The following is a 19154-nucleotide window of genomic DNA, read 5'->3' as shown; positions in this document are numbered from 1 at the left end:
AACCGTAGCTGCCTGAGCAACCACCAGCACTTCTTGAGGGGGAAAACAAACAAAAAAACAACAACAGAGACCATATTTGTAGTACAAAAGTAGTGGACCGCTAAGCTTTTCTTTCTAATTACCTTACAAAAAGCGGGTGCCCTGCATGGTGAGCCAGAGCTAAGTGACCTGAGCAGGGGTAAGCAGTTAGCAGCCAAGGGCAAATGTAAACCAAATCCTGTACCTGGGGAGCGCAGGCTATTCAGGCTAATCCGCAAGCCCAGAGGCTGCCGCTTTAATAGGGACACTGTGGAGCTCGTCATTGTCCTCTCCACTCAGGAAGCCCAAATGCAACACGCTGGCCACACCGCATCGCAAGACGCCCATTCACCCGCCGCTTCCTAATTATCCGTCACACGAACCGGTCACAGCTTAAAGCGAGAAAAAGATTTTCAAAAGCGAAAAATATTGCACACTTTTGTCTGGCAAACTTTTGTCACTTTTCGGTCTGCCAAAAGTTGACGATGTGTTACTTTTAAAGAAAAGGCAACAAAACTCGTAAGCCGCAAACGGAAACAAAGTGCGTCTCAGGTGCGGGCTTGTAGAACAGCGGCGGAGGCTTCGAATCGAGGTAAAGTGCAAAGAGCGAAGCGAAAGGAAATATAAATAGACTGAAGGGAATGCTGCTGGTGCTGCTGCTGGATGTGTAGTGGATGCATTATCAAACGCGCCTTTCTCCACAGGCCTGTCATTTGGCGGCAGCCACAAAGAGAGCGCCAGGAACTGTCAGCAGCAACCTTTTACATATCTACCCCGCTGATGCGTCTCATTGGTCTCAGTGTTTTACGAGACTTGTTTTTTGTTAAAATTTCACTTCTCTTTTTTCTACTATATGTTTGCCTGCAAGCTAGTCCTCTACACATACAGTGCCGTGCAGAAATACTTATTCCTCTCAAATTTTGCCACTTATTCCAAAACTGCAATATTGCATGAATTGAAAAGGACACCTGTTTTTTTTTAAATGTAACAAGTTAAATTATGGAGTCTGTAAGTATTCGATCCAGTCTAATCTGACGCTCCTGACTAAAATCTACCCCCATTTTACTTTGGGAAAACAATTCAAGCTCAGTCAGATTGGATGGAAAGTAAAGGTCCAAATCCATAATATTGATAATATCAATACCAAGTCATTATCAGATCGAACATAGTGGTGTAAAATCATTACTTTAGTTTCAGATCCCCTTTTAAAATTTTTACTTTGTTTTTCTGTTGTAGTATATTCTTTGCTTTAATTTTCTTTTTGTTTATTTGGAGGAGGGGAGACCACAAATTAAGTTTTTTGTTCTTTTATTTCTGTTGACCAAAGTACCTTTTGAATACCACAAATGCCCGTTGATGCATATTCTACACATACCAAGCATTGAACGTCAATCACTCTTTCCATCTAGTGTTTGGGGTTTTACCCAAAGCACCTGATTTTCCTCAATGTCATATTATATACCAAAATTTATGTATGATGTAGGGGCTGTATTCAAAGTAATTTCTTCTAAGGTCTTAACAAAATAATTCAAAGGAAAAAAAACACCTAAATGTCAGAAGCTGGACACATCAAAATTAAATAATAAAAAGTATCAGTATCAGTATTGACAAATGCAAATACAATGAAAGCTTGTGCCTCAATTGTGATAGCTACACCTTCAGTTTCACCTCACTTTTTAAATTTACACAATACACGTTTATACACAAATACATTATAAATAACTACTTATTTATTGATTTATTAGCTTTCTTTATCTGGGACCAGATGTCAAATTTCATACTACAAACAAACCTGGAATGACAATGAAAAATTCTCAACTCGAGTCCTTCAAACTGTTTGAACATTTGTATCCGTCCTGCGTGTTTTTAGGGATATGTCCATCTGCATCAGGACAGCAGAGAAGTGTGTTGTGCACACATTTACCCCTTCTGTCACGGGAGCCTGGAGTACGCCACGGGCTGCCGAGGTTTCACAGCAGGGGAGAGAGCCTGTGAAGAGCTGCCTGAGTAAAAGCCGCTGATTATCCGTGCCAATAATTCACACCTCCTTGACCTTGGTGCTCAACCTATACACCCCAGTATTAGTCTCAAGTGGCACAGCGGAGGCAAGACTGCGTCCTTACAGGCCGATAAGGACTGTGAGGACGCAAACCAAAAACAAACAAATGTTTTTGGTTTATTTTGGTTTTCACATTTCTGTGGCTGCCACATCATTCCATAACACTTGGAAAAAGAAATGGCAGCTTGAAAATCTTTTTTCTGCTCATTTTCAATTAACACTTTGACGGTCTACGATGCAGTTTTTCTGGACTTTTCATCAAGTCCACTGGAAGCACTTGTCTTTCAAATGAGCGTTCCCTGTAGATGATAACTGTCTTTGGAACTAATGAACAGAGTCTGTCTCTATCAGGTGTGAAACACCCTTAATCTTTCGCAAACAATGCTTTGTAGCAGGATCCATGTACAGCAGTGGCCACATTTAAACTCTACATTACACTCAAATTAATCTCCTAACATTTGCTCTGTCGCGGCCCAGTGAGTCTCTGTTATAACTGCGCAAACAGAGTCTGTGTTAGCTAACTATTGGCCGGGCACTGCCCCCCCTGTCTCAACAGTTAGCTTCTGTTAGCGCTCATCATCATCACAGGAATGTCAGCCTTTGATAGCTCCTCCTCGGTGGCGGCGTCACAGGGTACGGTCTCCTCACAGTTTAATTATCGGGGACTTATTTTTTTTTTTTGAGATGCTACTCTGCTGCTTTGTTCCCCCCCGCACCCCAACGCCCCACTCCTTTCGCCATTATTATTTAATTATTGTTTTCTATGAGTATGGAAATGCTTCCTGCTGCACAGTTTTTATCATTTATCCCCAAAATCTGAGGGAGGCCGTTTTGAAGTCACCATCGATGTGGCGGCGCAGCGCTCCACGGCCGGACGGAAGAGACCAGCAGGACCGGTGGGCGGGTCCTTCGGGGCCCTCTGTGGGGTGATAAGAATGCGTTCTGTAGGCTTAATTGAAAGTGGAGGCGTCATGTTCCACACAGACAGCCACATGTAATTATTCCAGTCTGCCAGGCTTCACTTTGCCTGTCAGCTACCTGCCTGGGCTGCATGCTGCTGCCGCTTGAGGGTGTATAGAGAGAGAGAGAAAGCAAGAGGGGAGATAGAGGAATGGAGACGGGAAGGTTGTTTTTTGTGTGTGTGTGTGTGTGTGTGTGTGTGTGTGTGTGTGTGTGTGTGTGTGTGTTCATGTGCGCTCGGCCGGGATGGGGAGTTTCACTGGAGGGGTGCATAAAAAGCAGTGATCTTCCAATTTGTCTCTGCTGCTCGGTCTTTTTTTTTTTCCCTCTCTCTCTTTCTCTATCTTTAACTCTCTTTCTACCTACTTTTCTCTGGTGCCAGCACCCCTCCAGTCAATCTCTTCTCCTCCTCCTCTCGCTCTCTGTTTCTGTCTCCATATCTCCTTTCTTCAGGAAGAGACACGGGAGGAGGAGGAAGAAGAAGAAAAAAGCCATACAGAAAACGAGGCATAGAGAGGAAGAGCAAGCGACAGTAAATGTAGGCCCACTGCAGATAGCCAGTGCCGCTAAACATAGCCTGCCTGGTTAAACATCAGCTTTCACTTTGGGGAACCTCAGAGTATTTTGTTCCTCCATGTGGCAATTAGGATGTCAAATCAAAACTTTGGGAAGGCAAACAGCAGAGCGAGCCTCCTCGCTGCTATTTCCAGACACAGCAATCTCTGCCTCCAACCTCTCTCCCTTCACAGCCGTCCTGATCTCCCAACCATTATACAAACTCTGGAGCTTCTCAGAGGTATGTATATATATATATATATATATATATATATATATATATATATATGCATGTATTTTTTTCCTCCATATAGACCCGCATTGATAAGTCTTATGGAAATTATCACATTCCGTAACAATGCTGAGTTCCGTGACCCGGCGGTCGGAGGATCCATAAATCAGGGGGTATTGAGCGGAGGCCTGACCCGTGACCCGCTCCGACACTAGGCTCCGTCCTTACCGTCAGTCAGGCCTTTATATCTGCCTGACCTTTAGGCCTCACCCCGACAATGGGGCACGACCGAAGCCCTTGTCCCCCCCAATCACATGGCTTTTTTTTTTTTGGAGTGGGAGGCTGGGGATGTGTGGGGGGGGGGTGCGCGTGACACCGACATTTGGCCCTGCCCTGCCACTGGACGCATCAATCTTGTCCAGATTTGGTTTTGCTTTTCTTGGAATGTAGAGCCTAATTATGTCAGGTATGTTAACAGACAGGACAGGACCATTTTCATGATGCTCTATCTGCATTCTTTTTTCTGTTTGTCCACCTTAAACAACGGTCTGGCCTCAATTCCAGCTGACCTGTTCCTTTAAAGGGGCAATGTTACGTCAGACTGACATGACATCATCATAGATTGTTATTCCCTCATCAAAAACATATTTGGAGTGTTGCCTTTCCTGCATGTTTGAGAAATCCTTTAATGTTCCGTGGCAACCATTCAGCTGTGCAAAACACCTGTGTTGACCTAGCCCCGCCTTCGAGGACAAAGCTCCTCCTCAGAGCTTCGGCTTCTAAGCTTCCTAGCTTCCATCTCATTCCTTAGATGAATGCATTTCAATGCGTCTCGGTGGCCCAATTGGTCCAGTCGTAGATCTAAATCAGACTGTGTGTAAAAGTTTCAGTATTGCTGAATCATACACCAGAAATGAGCGCACTTAGGCCATTTTCGAGAGATTAAGGTAGGAAAACAGATGCGGAAAGATGCTAACCCAAAATCCTGTTAGAGTAATTGCAGCACAAGTTGGTTGTAAAGATCTTTTTGACTCAGACTTGATGAATCCAAAGGCACACCATGCTTTTCACAATATTAAAGACAAAGAAAAATGGGGCATTTCCTTTTTACACAAGTCGGTCTATCATATACCGTCCTCATAAAATACGCTGAAATCTGGGGACCACGCAGTGACAAAACGTGAGTGTTCCACCAGCACGAGTACTTTCCAAGAACCTGGATTTCACAACCAGATTTCGAGCCTCCAAGGTTTATCTAAACACTCCAGGTATTGTTTGTTCTGCTCAGTGTAAGAGTAGACGTCTCCCCAGTTTACAGGAACTTTCAAAGGCAAAACCACACGAAAGCGACGTCTACTTTATTCCAGTAGTTGTTTTCTCTCCTTTATTTTCTGCCACCACAAAACGCAGTAAATTATAATGACTCGCACCCCATTCAGACAAAATTTAAAGACAGACAAGCCAATAGTGTAAATTGCTGCTTAAATTAGAAAGCGCTTTGTGAATCAGTTGCCCAAACCTCAATCTGCGAGGCTCCAAACACGTCTTCAGCGTGTGTGTGACGGAGTGATTGCTGAAGTCAGTGTGAGTAAGTTGACTTTGCACCACATAAAATCAGGTTTTGGAACAGACTTGCTAAATGGGAAGTGGGCCATGCTGTTTGTGTCCAACGGCTGGAGACACCCAGGAATTCAGGCTGTGACTTTGGACTCGCTTTGGGTCACTGCTTACAAAGTCACCCACCCTCTATCCTCCACCCTCCACCCTGCGCCCCACCAAAACCCCCTAACCTACCCTCCTTCTGTCTTTGTCCTTAGCTACCCTTAAGGATCAACAATATTGCATCCAGACCCTTGTTAAATGTAGTGTTTTAGAAAGCAAATGACCCTCTGATCATTTTTTTACAATTTCATATTACAACGTTCATATTAAGAGATGAACATTGTTAATATTTGGCCTTTATTTATAAAACCTCAGGTATAAAATATTTGTTTTGTAGGGTGGGCATTGCAAAAAAACAAACAAACCAAAAAAAAAAAAAACATGTATACCTGCTGGTATACTTGTACCAGCAGGTGTTGATACTTTTGACATTTGCATCAAAACTCAAATGAATAGCGCCTGAGCGCGGCGAAAGCTATGTTGAACTTTAAGGAAACTCTGAGATTTAAAAGTTTTTAAGTCACTTTTTTTTGACGGTCTAAAGATTTTACATGTCATCTCTTTCCACTTTGATGGAAAGCTATTGCCACTAAGGATTCAAACCATTAATCTAGCTCTTAAGACAAGTCCGTACTTGATTTGGGTTCACAAGGCGAGAGATGATTTCTGTCGAAAAAGAAGAACGAACGAGCCCCATTTTTTGTCTTCGCAGTCTAACATGAACTCACGGTTTGGACAGTCTCGTTGCTCTCGCAGTGTAAATCATTCATCTGTCACTCTTAACAGTTTTTCCCCCCCATCAAAAACACGAAATGCTGTCCGATATTTAAGTACTTATAGACCTACCTAAAAATAAAAAATAAAAATAAAAAGTCAACGAAAGCTGCAGATGCTTCTTTACTGCTTTTATAAGCAAATGTTCCTAGCTACCCGAACAGGCAGTAATTATTAGTCGTATCAACGTAGCAGAAAAACTTAAAACCTACTTAATTTCTTACTTCAAAATAAAAGTCTCATACATTCATGCAACAGGCTAACAAAAACACATGTCACTGCATCAGCATCATTTACAAAGACTTCATGAAATGAAGCTACATGTTCTCAGTGTATTGATGATTTCAACAATGGCACTTGACAAAATGTTATGTCTTTTACTGTTTTTTTTTCACCTGTTGATTATATGATGTGCTTTTCATGTTCTTTTTAAGTCTTCGTGACGTAAAGCACTTTGAACTGTCATGTTGCTGATCGACTGATCGATCGACCGCAAGACAGACGACTTAACACCATGAGATCTTCTGACATCAGATCTACTTACATCCCTGATAGGTTGTATTTGTTGAAACTGAAGCACAAGGCTTGTTTTTTGGGTTTTTTTTTTCAAATTACTCCTGACTACATCTTTTATTAAAGCAACTCTTTCAAACCTTTATGTCAAATTTTCCTGACAGCTAAATGAAAACACAGCTTGTCGAGGCGTTCTTTCGGCTGTGAGGTGATTTTTGTTTTTTTTTTTGTTGTTTTTCTCCCTCACGACTTAAGAATTGAATTTCCAAGCGTCTTAGCAGGTAGACAGATGGTTCATCTATTATCCAGTTATTTCCCCCCCTCCTACCCCCACACCAAATATTTCTTAAAGTGTCTCTTATTTCCCATGCAGTTTCCCCATCATACTCTATTCACTTTACGACCATATTCGGAGTGTCCTCTCACTCACCGCCATAAAGTATTCGCTACAACAGGAAACAGACAAAAACACATAACAACCGACAGCTGTTGATACATTCCTGACTCTGCTGGGTTGTAGCACCGCAAACTATTTCTATTCCGGACATTATTCCAGAGTGATAATAACACTACTAAATTATGATTTTTAGTACGATGATTAAGTGGGTTCATACAGAACTGATGGCTCTATATGAAACAATGTCTTTTGTCCATCCTCAAAGACATGATGACAGCTGCAGCGATGCCGTTACAAACTTTGGGTAAGCAGACACTGTACGCTGACAGTGTTCAAAGGTAACAAATGAACTGAATTGATCCTGTATTTTTGTATTTGATCCTTTCACTCTATAGATGTTGCTTTACAACGCAAGAGTTCAGTTTCACCAACATAAATTCTGATTTTCTTAGTTCATACGATTTCAAAGCGTTTCCTTGACATGTGGACTGGGAAGTCGGCCGGAAAAAAAAAAAAAAAAGAGTAGCAGACTAAAGGCTCCAGGTCATTCTGTGCATTCCCCTACTCTTATTTCACACCCAGGCATTCACATTTTGCCTCATGCTACTTGTTTTTTATTTTACCTTTGAACAAACTATTTCATTTCTATGAACTTAAACCATTTGATTTTTTTTTTTTTTTTTTACATTTATTTCTATTCACTTCCTGTCATAACATATTCAGATCAATAGTTATGTTGCATATAATACAGTGGAGAGGTTAGGGACCACAGCTGCCTGCAAATAGCTAATATCTGTCATCAACTTTCAAGATAACAGTTGTGATCTGCTGAAATATCATTTTATCAATCAAATCAATCAATTATGTCATTGTGAAATAAAGTTCAACGTTGTTTTATTTCAAGAAGTACCCATAGAATGCAGTGACTGCTATTTCTAATTATTTTAAGTCTGTTTTTTTTATATACATTCTGCTACAAATGGCCCTTTGAGGACATTTGTGATCTTGATACAAATCTAATCGATTTAGCTGACGTTTAAGAGGTCAAAAGGCGCACTGCCAATTATCATCTCACGTTGTATGACACCTTGGTATTTGGAGATTTTGTACGTCAAGTTGATATGTCAAATTCAGCAAAATGAGTCCACATTATCCACACCATAGATTCAGTAACTAAAGCTCTAAAAAGTGAAAGTTTAGCAAGCTAAAAGCTTGCTAAACTTTTAGCTTTTAGCCTTTTCACTTTTAGCCTTAGATAGCTAGCTGTGTTAGCTTAGTTAGTCAACTTGTGGTCTGGCTTACTTTCCCTCTTTTTTAAATAAGAGTAACTAATGTGAGTAAGTGGTCTTGGAATGTACGTTAATGTCTAACTTTCAGAAATGGAAGGTTTTCAAAACTTTTGCAGAGATTTCATATCGCTTTTTTATGAAACACGTGCAAGCAAAGCTCCAGAACGAGCTTTCAGCCTCCAGTTAACATCGGGACCCGCCCGGCTTTAACAAGCCCGGTGAAGCAGCAGGCGCACCTGTGAGCCGGGTCACCAAACGAGGGGAAAGAAAAACTCTAAAACTGCAATGGGAGAAACACGTTATTTGCATTTACATTTCTTTCCTGACAGAACAATCAAAAAAAAAAAGAAGAAAAATCACAGATTGTTGGTTGGCTCTTAATGCAAAGCCTTTAAAATTTGCCTTTAGCAGCGAGAAAAACAACTTATTTACTGTAGGGACCACTGGAGACAGATTACATTTTACTGGCTGCATCGCTTAGGCTTGTACACAATCATTTGACCAGAAAAAACATTGATACTGATTATGCCCTTTATCAATTATCTAATGCCTGTAGACTTGATTGTTGTTTAAAATGACTCGTTTGATGTGCCCTGCCTTGCAGAAGCAGTGAAGCTTGTTGTACTTTCTTAGGATTGACGGCGGGTAAAAGTAAGTACCAGGCGATCACAACTTTTCATAGTGAACATATTCCTACAGGGGCTACTGACATAACATTTTCACCAAGTGTTGGTAATAACCCAAGAAAGAAACTAAACCAAGTTCAGAAGTTAAGTTATGTATAAAAATGTGAAATGACACTGGGACAAATGCAGAAAGAGATGGAAAACCAAGACACCAGCTGGAATCTATCAGTAGCTTTGTTTCCATTGACCATATAATTGTGTAATATGATATTTTGAAAATAAATTCACTTAATGGAAATGCAGAACTTTGATGGACTGGAAACCTGTCCAGGGTGATCCAGCCTCTCGCCTGTTGACTGCTGGAGATGGGAACCATCAAACCTGGCGACCTAACTAGGGAAAACAATGTCTGATGGATGGATGGATGGATGGATGGATGGATGATGGATGGATGGATGGATGGATGGATGGATGGATGGATGGATGGATGGATGGATGGATGGATGGATGGATGGATGGATGGATGGATGGATGGATGGATGGATGGATGGATGGAAATGCTGTAATTTTTTATTTTTAATACTGTTTTGGCGTTTGGATGAGGTTTCAAAATTGGTTTATTCCAAACTAAAATAAGTTTGGACTGAAAGTCGTGTCATTACCAAGGTGTCACACAAGGAACATCTCATGATGGGTAAATATGTTCACTATAAAAAAATTATTTCACCCACCCAATGTTAGCAATACAAAATAATGCCTGAATGTGAAAATAAATGATGATGCATGGTTTTCATGTTTCTTCTTGGTAAATTGTTCATGCAGACTTAATGCAGAAAAGCTCTTTCAGGTTTCAAATCCTGACAGACTCTAAGATTTAAGTGTGAACAGCCATCTTGAACTTCTGAAGGCAGTTGGTTGTTTTGCAGTATATTTAGCAACATTGTACATTGTGTTCAGTGTAAGGCAGTACAAGATGATTTTTTTTTTTTTTAGACATACCGCAATTCTGAACTTGCTTGACCAAGTCTCAAGACTCATTTTAGGAGTAACTGCTTCCACATCAATAAAATGGAAACAGTCAGGCTCTGAAGTTGTTTCACATGGAATTTTGAAGCTGAGCTTAAAGGGACAAAAGTCACTTATTTCTGCAGCAAATCTGGGCCAACGTCTGCCAAAGCTGACTGCGTCCCTCAGGCTCACTAAAGGAAGGCCGGTAAAATCTGATTTACATCACAGCCGCCCAGGCTTCTGCAAAGCAGCGTCGACCCTCGTATCCAATAGCGGGTTCCAGTGATCCGCTGTGCATTGCACGGTGGCCGAAGTCGTGCGGGAGCAGAAACAACTGAGGAGGGAGGAGCAAATCCAAAGGGGCCTGTGGCAAAATAGGAGTGTAGAAAAGAAAGAAGGGGGGGAAGAAAAAAGTGAGGGAGAAAAGGGGGAAGGAGAGGTCAAGAGGGCAACGCGGGGCACTCCCAATCAACACTGTGTAAACAGGCCTCCTCCTGGAGTGGACAGGTTGCAGCAGGGGGGAGTCCTCCACGGGCCACTGAGGCTGTCAGCAAAGTAGATAACTGATGGCAGGAATGTGGCATTTGTTCTTAAAAACAGGGAGCGAGGGAAGAAGAAAGAGAGGCAGGGAGGAGAGGAGGAGGAGTTCAACTAGTGGCAGAAAGCGGGGGCTGCCAATTAACATCCACTTGATGCATTCATACAGCCGGGCCTCTGGCTCCTTAAGCCCTGCAGCTGCATTTGTGCTGGCAGGCAGTGTACCGGTTTCCCTGGCCATGCGCACTCACTCACCCAAACTCGCGCACACATCCCTTCAGCAACACAACGGCCCCAGCTCCCAACACTTTTCCATGAAGACGTTGTCAGACCGTTCTGTCATGGCTTTGAAAACTCTTAGTCAAAGGGAAGAACTTATTAATTTGTTCAGATGTTTTGTCCTTCAGAATGTAAAAGCCAATGAACTTTACAAAAGAGCCTGCAAGATGGCAGTGGACATGCAACCAGGAAGAACACCTTAAATGTGTTCAGTAGACTCCATCCGACTGGGGACGAAAACGGCAAAATTTGGAACGTTTTCAACTGGTGCGCTTTGCTTCCACACTGTACTGTGTCAAATGAACCAAAACCTTTGAAAAACCTATTTGTTTTCTCTCACCCAGAACTACAGAAGGAAATGACACAAAAATCTCAGAAGATACAAAAGCAACTTCCGTCTTTGGAAAATGTCAACAAAAATGGAGCGTTTTAGCAGTTGTACGATTTCTCTTTTGTCTCTGGTAAAAGACTACAAATCACTTCTCCCTCTAGTGTTTGACTCTCATGTTTGTTTTGGTTGCATTTAGCCAGAATGCCCTGAACTACAGTTCGCTTCCTGCAATTGCAGTGGTCTCCGGTTCGCTTGCATCCACAGATGAATTTAAATTGCAGCAGAGTTCACGTCAACCGCACTGAAACCTTGATTCTCGCCCAGCGTCAGAGTTCAATTCCCCATGCAAACCAGGCCTTCTAGTCAAACAAACTAGAGTTTGATTAAAGCAGACTAAACAGGACTGGTGTATTGCACCCTGAAGCTTCCTGTTTAACCCTCAGCATGCCTGATCCTTCAGTCTATAACAGTGTTCTACATGCCAGCTCCATTTGCATAAAGATTGCGCCCAGGAAGTCTAACACCAATTTACGATTTAAGCCACGCTGATGGGATTAAAGTGAATCACGAATCAAAGTCCTGTCTCCAGCCTCTGCATGTGTTCCGTCTGCCCAGAGAGCTGCATTCATCTCTTTCTGATCCTACAACAGTTATTAGCTTGTCCTCCCATCAGGAGCATACATAATCAAAATCAGAGCATGCTGACCCTAGCCTTGTGCTCTAAAAAGAGAAGTGGGCTTTCCCTCAGTCTGCAAATGGAGCCGCGATCCCTCGGGTTGACCCTCCCCTCTACCACCACCCGTCGTGGTGGCCTTTGAGGCCAAGTGAGGTGTAAACAAATCTAATATACACTGCATTGTGCCGCACCCCAAGGGTCCTGGTGAAGTTACTCTGGAGGTACAAATCGCTCCGGGTCACGGCTTGCTTACTTTTTCTTGCTCCGGTTCCCCAAAGGACGGCAGTCACCCGCACTGTGAATGCTGCCCAGCCATCCTGCGCTACCATCGCATAGGTTTATTTACATTTGTGTGAAACAGATTGATTGAACGGGCCCCTTTTGGGGATGGAAGCTACACACCAGCCTGCTTAGTGTTCACAGAAGAGACCACCATGTAGAGAAGGAGAGACTCGTACCTTCAGCTTCCTAAAACTGTATACTTTTAAAACTCTGGTTATACACGTCTTAAGAGTTTCTTAAACCACAACTTGCAAGACATAGGCTAAAACTCTTCCTAACTAGCACAATATTTTGTTAAAATATCAGAGGCATTGGAGGAGATTTAGAAGTTTGTGTGGGCTACTAATCCACTTTCATAAATAGTGCAATGACAGAGGCCATAAAAAGTGTAGAATATTCTAGTCCAGGTTTAATAAACCATCTACTGTGATTATACTAAAACAGTTTTGATGGAGCTAAGCATTTAGAATAGCTCCATTTCCACAACTAGAAAAAAAAAAAATTCAGGTTAGAGTTACAGTTTTGAGTATTCTAATGGTGCATTCACACCAAATCTGTCTGCCTCCTGGCCTGTGGTGGCGCTGCCCCACGAACCACGTAGGGCAACAGCATGAAAACATGTGAACCCAAAGTGTGTCAAGAAAACAGTCTCCACAACATTACACCACTTAGCAGAAGCCGGAACTGTTGTTACAAGGAAGCATGAATCAATGGCCGAGTTGTTTATTTCTAGCTCTCGAGACCTGGTGTGCTGTATGCTTTAAACATCGTCCTGCTTAAACAAACTTGAATAGAATGAATGGCTCATTACCAGGCCTCTGTAGAACTTGAATCAAGTTTACCATTTGTGTTAAAGCAGTGATGCGTCAAAGCATACAGGATGAATCTTGGGAATTCATGAATCCAGGTTACCCGGTCTGACGACAATAACACAAAGTATTATTGTCCAAAATTTGGCATACCAGTGAAAAACGTAGTCTCAGTTCAAAATACTTGGAATCCTCAAATCCCCAAATAACCGTCACATCTAACTGCCGAAGTGCGTTGAGTTGATTCCAAGATTGGGTGTTGTGGTTTTCATAATAGTAGTCACCAAGTGTCTGGCGGTTGCATGCAACAGCTTGAACTGACATCACTGGAGAAAATCACACACTGACAGCAAGCAGGTAGAGCTGTGAGACATACTTTTACACTGACAACACATTCTGCTGTTTTAATACGAGCTGTTGTTTCAAACAGCAGCTCCTCTGGCGCAGGGATTGTGTTTCAGGTTAATTGCTCAAGAAACATAATCTAGCTGACTGAAAATATTGTTTTTTCCGCTAAGCCATGTTTGATTAGAAAAAGGAAGCGCTGACCCGGGGGGACATCATTAACAGCTCATAGCCTCTGTTTACTGAGCGAACAGAGAAAAACTTTTAAAGAGATGTCGCTGATCAATCCATCGTTTGGCTGTTTGGCTTGCTTCCTGCTGTGCCATTTTAATATTAAACAGACATCCGCAGTCCTGCATTCCTTATTAAGTAATTTTTATAAATTGCCTCTGATTCTTGGTAGTTTCCAGACACTGCTGCACTTTTTCTTTTAACACTGTGCAGTAACTGTGCACAGTGTTGTGTAAACAGCAATGAGTGTCCTGGGTCAGCAGGGCAGAGAACAACTATCCATTTCCTGGAAAAAAAAGTCTCCCCCTGCTGAACCTCGCAGCCGGTTATCAGGTCACCCCAGGTTCAGACTCCAGGCGCGGCCCGCCGCCCGTCTGCATGTTTCCTACAAAATCAGAGAACAGCAAAAAGAATGTGACGGAGGGAATAAAAATCACACCACTGGATGGCAAGAAGTGAACTGGTCACCTTTTGGTCAAAGATGTGAAGTCAAAATCCGCTGCATTTGAATTCTGCCCACCTGAAACGATATTTTTTTTTAACCATTTTCTAGAAATTTTTGCAATTCGTCTTTTAAAAATACCTCAAAATAAATCAGATTGGATTTAAAGCCTTAAATATAGATTTTAACCCTCCTCTGTCTTAGAGAATTGCTCAAAATGAGTGTGAAAAACGTCAGTTGGAAAACAGGGAACGGGGGATGTTATTCCGTCTCACCATCAATTTCAGAAATCACACACACACACACACACACACGCACACGCACACACACATACAAAGTTTTTCACAATTCACAAGTCTGCAGCTGCTGCAGACTTGTGAGGTCTAAATGACAGAGTCTCTTAATACTGCAGGCAGCTTAAAAGCATTGCCAAGCATTGATTCCTTGTTGTATTTGGGAGTGGACTTTAACTGGGCCGTTCTAAGTGGATCTCTGCAGTTCCTCCAAAGTAACTCATGGGCCTCTTGTCTGTTTCTCTGCATAGTGCTTCGCAAGTTAGGACAGATATGGTTCAAATGTTTTGGGTTGTGGCAAACTCTTCATGTTCCAAACGACGGATTGAACCGAACGCCTGGAGGCGGTTTGGGATTTGGACGTATAACCCAACTTTGTTTTTAACTACAGGATGACACATTTTGAAGTTTGGTATTATTGACATATATTAATGATCAACTTGGAGTACTTAATAGGTAGATGGCCAGTTTTCAAAAATTCTTTGAATTTGTAAGAACGTTTGCTTTTTTACCACTTAGTTCAACAACCTATCAGTAGGAGCCAAAATGAAACCTTTTGGTTTCATTCAGTTTAGGTATTTGTACCAATAACTAAATGATCCAACACAAACATATTTAAAGAGTGTAAATACGCAAAAGAAATTCTCCTACTGGGTGCATAATACCATGATAATGATTGTTGCTGTAATGTAAATGTGCGGGTTCAGCTTCTCAGGGATTCTTGTGTTTATGGAAGAAACCAGAATGGATGTTTCAGCATCACTGGATGTCAACAAAAGCTTCTTTATGCCCTGTTATGTCACGGAGAAGAAGCGTCCTCGCTTGAACTCAGAACCTGTTAGGGAACGGAAAGTTCAGTGGAGCAATAGTGTGTGCGTCTCCCATCTGTGTGTGTGTAGAGTCTGAACATGAGTGAAATTAAGTCTTACGGGAGTCAATTCATAGGAATTTGTTTGGTGGAGTTGAAAGATGGCCGTCACTGCAGATGTACTTCACTCATTGTGAATGCTCTATAACTTGATCTGACAGGTCTGTTAGGGCTGAGCTGTCCAAGCTAATGCAAGCAGCAATGCAGCCCGACTACTCAGAAAGGTTAGACACCGCCTGCGAAGTGGCGCCTGCTAATACTAGAGCGAACGACGGCTTGATTCTGGTGTTCATCATGAGCCGGCTAACGCAAAAAGAAAATGTTTTCTGAAGCGTTAGCAGCGGTGCTGCGTCAGGGCAGTTATAGTTCTATTTAATGCAGACACCAAACCCAACAGCATGGCGCTTGCACAGCTTCCATCAACCTTGCATATTTCCCAGACATACAGCTAAACTAAGCAAAAAGTGAATAACTTTTCCTATAAAGCTGGGATCAGTCAAATCAGAAGACGTACGTCCACTTGACAACCATTTAAGGTCATCGTGTAGAACCATAGTTTGACTGCATGGTTATCTGATAAGAAAGATCAAGACGTCAACATGAAGTTTTCAGATCAACTAAAAGAGCTGAATAGAGCCAAAGAGGTAAAGACTATGGAGATGCGACGTCTGTGACTTCAAAACGCAGAAGAAACCAAACTAGCAAAAGCAGGAAGTATGTCTGGGTTTATATTCACAAGGGTTTTATCTGCTTTTAGACTTTAAGACTGAGAATGGGAAGCAGACAGGGGCCGTGTAATTATCTCGGGAGCGGTTTCCCAGACTTGACTCGACTATGGTGAGATAGGTGCGTCTGGCGGGACATCCTGAGGCTAGCTAGCTGGTGTAATTACAGTACTATCTTACACCATCAGGTATTTAAGTAAAACAGTTTTGTCTGCGTCCGTACAAAAACCACAGTAGGGTTTGTTTTTTTTTCTCTCCTGCTCGTCCCAATTCACGAACCTCAAAGCGGCACAAAACTTACTGAGAGGTTCCTCAAAATCAGGGGTCAGCAGCCATTTTAATGCTGAGTCATTTTTGCTTTCACTTGTGGTAAATTATCTCTAAAGCTGTAAAACCCATGGCTTTGTCGGTAAATGAAAGAGGCACAGTTTTATTTCCGTTCTGTGGTTTTACTATAATGAAAATTCAACTTTTACAACAAACAAACGAACCAGGCGTCTAGAAAAGACCTTCCTTAAGCTGTTAAAATGCCCAACTCCAGTTCCTATCACATATAATTGATTTGCATAATATCTTAGGTTGATTCATTCAATTTATGTAAGTAAAAGAATGCCGTCGTTTGGCTGAATTAGTTTAAAAAACACATTTTTTATTGAGTGGAAGATTCCACATTTATGGGAAACACAGGAAGTGTGCAGCCTGTTCCGAATGGAAAAAAGAAACGATGCACATCTGGTAGTCCGGTAGACCTGACTGGATTGCAAGATTTGTTACATTTGCAGCTGGAGCGGTTCGCTTTCACGCTGCACTCTGTTAAACGATACAAATCATTTGTAAAACCTGTTCCCCTCCTGAGCTGTGGTGGCGCTGCACCAAGAACCACTGAATGAAACAGCACAAAACCCTCCAAAGACGACACAAGCGCAACTTCTTTCCTCACAAAAAGTAAACCAGAATGGAGTGTCGACTGATTTCAGATGTTTTTTGCAAAAGACTACAAGCCATTTCTCCTGCTAGCGCCAGACACAAGCATTCGTTTGGTTCTGAAAGCAGAATGTCTGCTTTCAGAACGGTCTCTGGCTTTTGTGAGCAGTCAGAGTTTGATTGCACATTCACACCTCCCCAAACAAACTGGGCTTTCCAGGCAAACATACTAGAGATCGATTAAAGTGGACTAAACCAGAATGGTGTGAATCCACCCAAAAAACTTCCATGTAGACATTGAACCAAAACTCAGGAAATCTGCTACAAATCCACTTTTATTAAGATTTATGTAAACAACTCCTCTCAGTTCTACATAATCTTTGACTGGAGCTGCAAATGGACAAAGTGTGAAACACTTGGATCATTCGCCACACTTTGCATCCGTACAGGTGAAGTTGATGGAGCAACACGTGGGCCTTTAAATGTTGATCAGAGTTGCGTGTTTTAACCAGAAGAGTCTGAACCCCAGCTCAGACAAAAGGGAGCATTCCACGTCGACGGATTTGGCTTTGTTCATCATCTATCAAGGAATGTCAGCCGTTGGATCTGCGAAATGCCATTTGCTGAATGCTGTCAGGCTTCCCAAACCAATTAAACTGAACTGACAGGGCACACACACACACACACACACACACACACACACACACACACACACACACACACACACACACACACACACACACACACAGAGAGAGAACGGGATTATTTTCATGCAATGCAGTCATTCACAAACAGGGCGTGTGTGAGTCAGTTTGGTCAAGAAGTCACGAATATTAACAGTAGCAAGAGGCTTAAACAGGGGGAAGATGTCTGAGGTGAATATATAAGCCGTCTTTTGTTTGTTTTTTGTCTTTTTTTTTAATAAAGCGCCGCAGCAAAGCCTTCTCTCACTGCAGCCTGATGAAATCCGAGTAAATTTAAAAGCGCCGCATGAATAAGTTACATGTCAGACGTTTAGCACAAAGCTTGTTTGCAGCCTGTAGATGAGCGAATCAAATGTTCCTACTGGGCACATGCATTTTAAATGACACGTCGGCGCTCATTAGTTTTTCATACCGTTTACAGACCCGCTGGAGTGTGGAAAAGCTCTCCAAATTAAGCCTGCTTTCTGTTTTTTTTTTTTTTCCTGGACGCAAATATTGTAGGCCAATCTATAAAGTATGCTGTTGGATGTCTGTATACTCCCAGGGCCTTGAGGAGGATTTTTTATGTATTTTTTTTTCAGGGAGCGCAACTTTCGGGGGTGAGATGTTTATTGGAAATTCAATGAAACAGACCATCACTAATGGAGTCTCCAACACATTACGAATTAAGCAGATACCGTTCAGAAAGGGGCTGGAATCCCCCCCCCCAAAAAAGATTGAAGTATTTTTGTATTTACCACCTCCAAGCAGGAAATGTGAAACAAAACATCATAAAATCACAGCAGAGTCTCATTTCTGACCACTTTGAGAAGACCGAGAATGTTTCTGCCTTCACAGTTTGGTCACGATCGTCACATTTCCAGAGCGTGTCAAAAGTTCCCTCTACAAAAAAAAAAAAACACCACCGGCCTCTCTCTACCTGCAGCTTCTGGATTTTGGCTGTGGTCAGCTTTGTGTGTACGTTTTTTTTCTTCTTCTTCTTCTTCTCTCTGCACACTTCTATCTGCAGCAGCTAATAAGACTATTTCAGCCTCTACACCTGCAATGACGGCTGAGATGCTCTCCTCAATAATGCATTAGACAGGCAGGCGAAGACCCTTGGGCCCACCACCACCAATACTAGCAGCAGCAGCCTCTCTTTCTTCCATCCCCCCCTCGCTACCCCACTACACACACTGTACAGCCGAATACAGTTGAAGATGCAGCCTGACTCAAAGGTGAATGAGGCCTATTGATTTATGGACACAGAGCTCCACTTCTCATCTTCCCCTGGCCTGCCTGCAAAATGGATTGGGGTGAGGAAGATGTCGAAGGTGGTTGGTTGGAGGAATACGCGCGCGCACACACCCACACACACAAGCAGGGGGAGATGGAGAGAGTTAGAGAAGGTGTGTGTTTGTGGAGGGGAGGAAGAGGGGACACAAGTGGGTAATTGGGAGGTTTTTTTTGTTGTTGCTTTTGTCAGCTGTGCTGCCACTGCTGCAGAGAGATGTTGGGGTTAGCATTAGTCGCGTTTCCATTGCAAATTTGCAAAAAACTGAGTTGATATGCCGCTGGGGTTTAACGCCGGGTAAAGAAATGCAGCAAATTTAGCAGAAAGTTCTGTGTTTTTCTG

At 42.3% G+C, this 19154-nt stretch overlaps 1 long non-coding RNA gene across 1 annotated transcript in view; it reads right to left on the bottom strand.

Moving 5' to 3' along the window:
* Positions 1–13730: 13730 nt before the first annotated feature.
* The window catches only part of LOC129364863 (uncharacterized), a 35308-nt gene continuing 29884 nt past the window's right edge, over positions 13731–19154 (bottom strand). Inside the window, exons 2-3 of the long non-coding RNA XR_008606482.1 lie at positions 14052–14103; positions 13731–13968 (exon numbers count right to left, since the gene is read on the bottom strand). This is a non-coding gene — a long non-coding RNA (uncharacterized LOC129364863). The remainder of the gene's footprint in view (positions 13969–14051; positions 14104–19154) is intronic.

The sequence above is a fragment of the Poeciliopsis prolifica genome, unplaced genomic scaffold (genome assembly GCF_027474105.1).
Source record: "Poeciliopsis prolifica strain line A6 unplaced genomic scaffold, Auburn_PproV2 SCAFFOLD012, whole genome shotgun sequence".
NCBI classification, from domain to species: Eukaryota; Metazoa; Chordata; class Actinopteri; order Cyprinodontiformes; family Poeciliidae; genus Poeciliopsis; species Poeciliopsis prolifica.
This window is presented reverse-complemented; position numbering and strand designations above follow the sequence as displayed.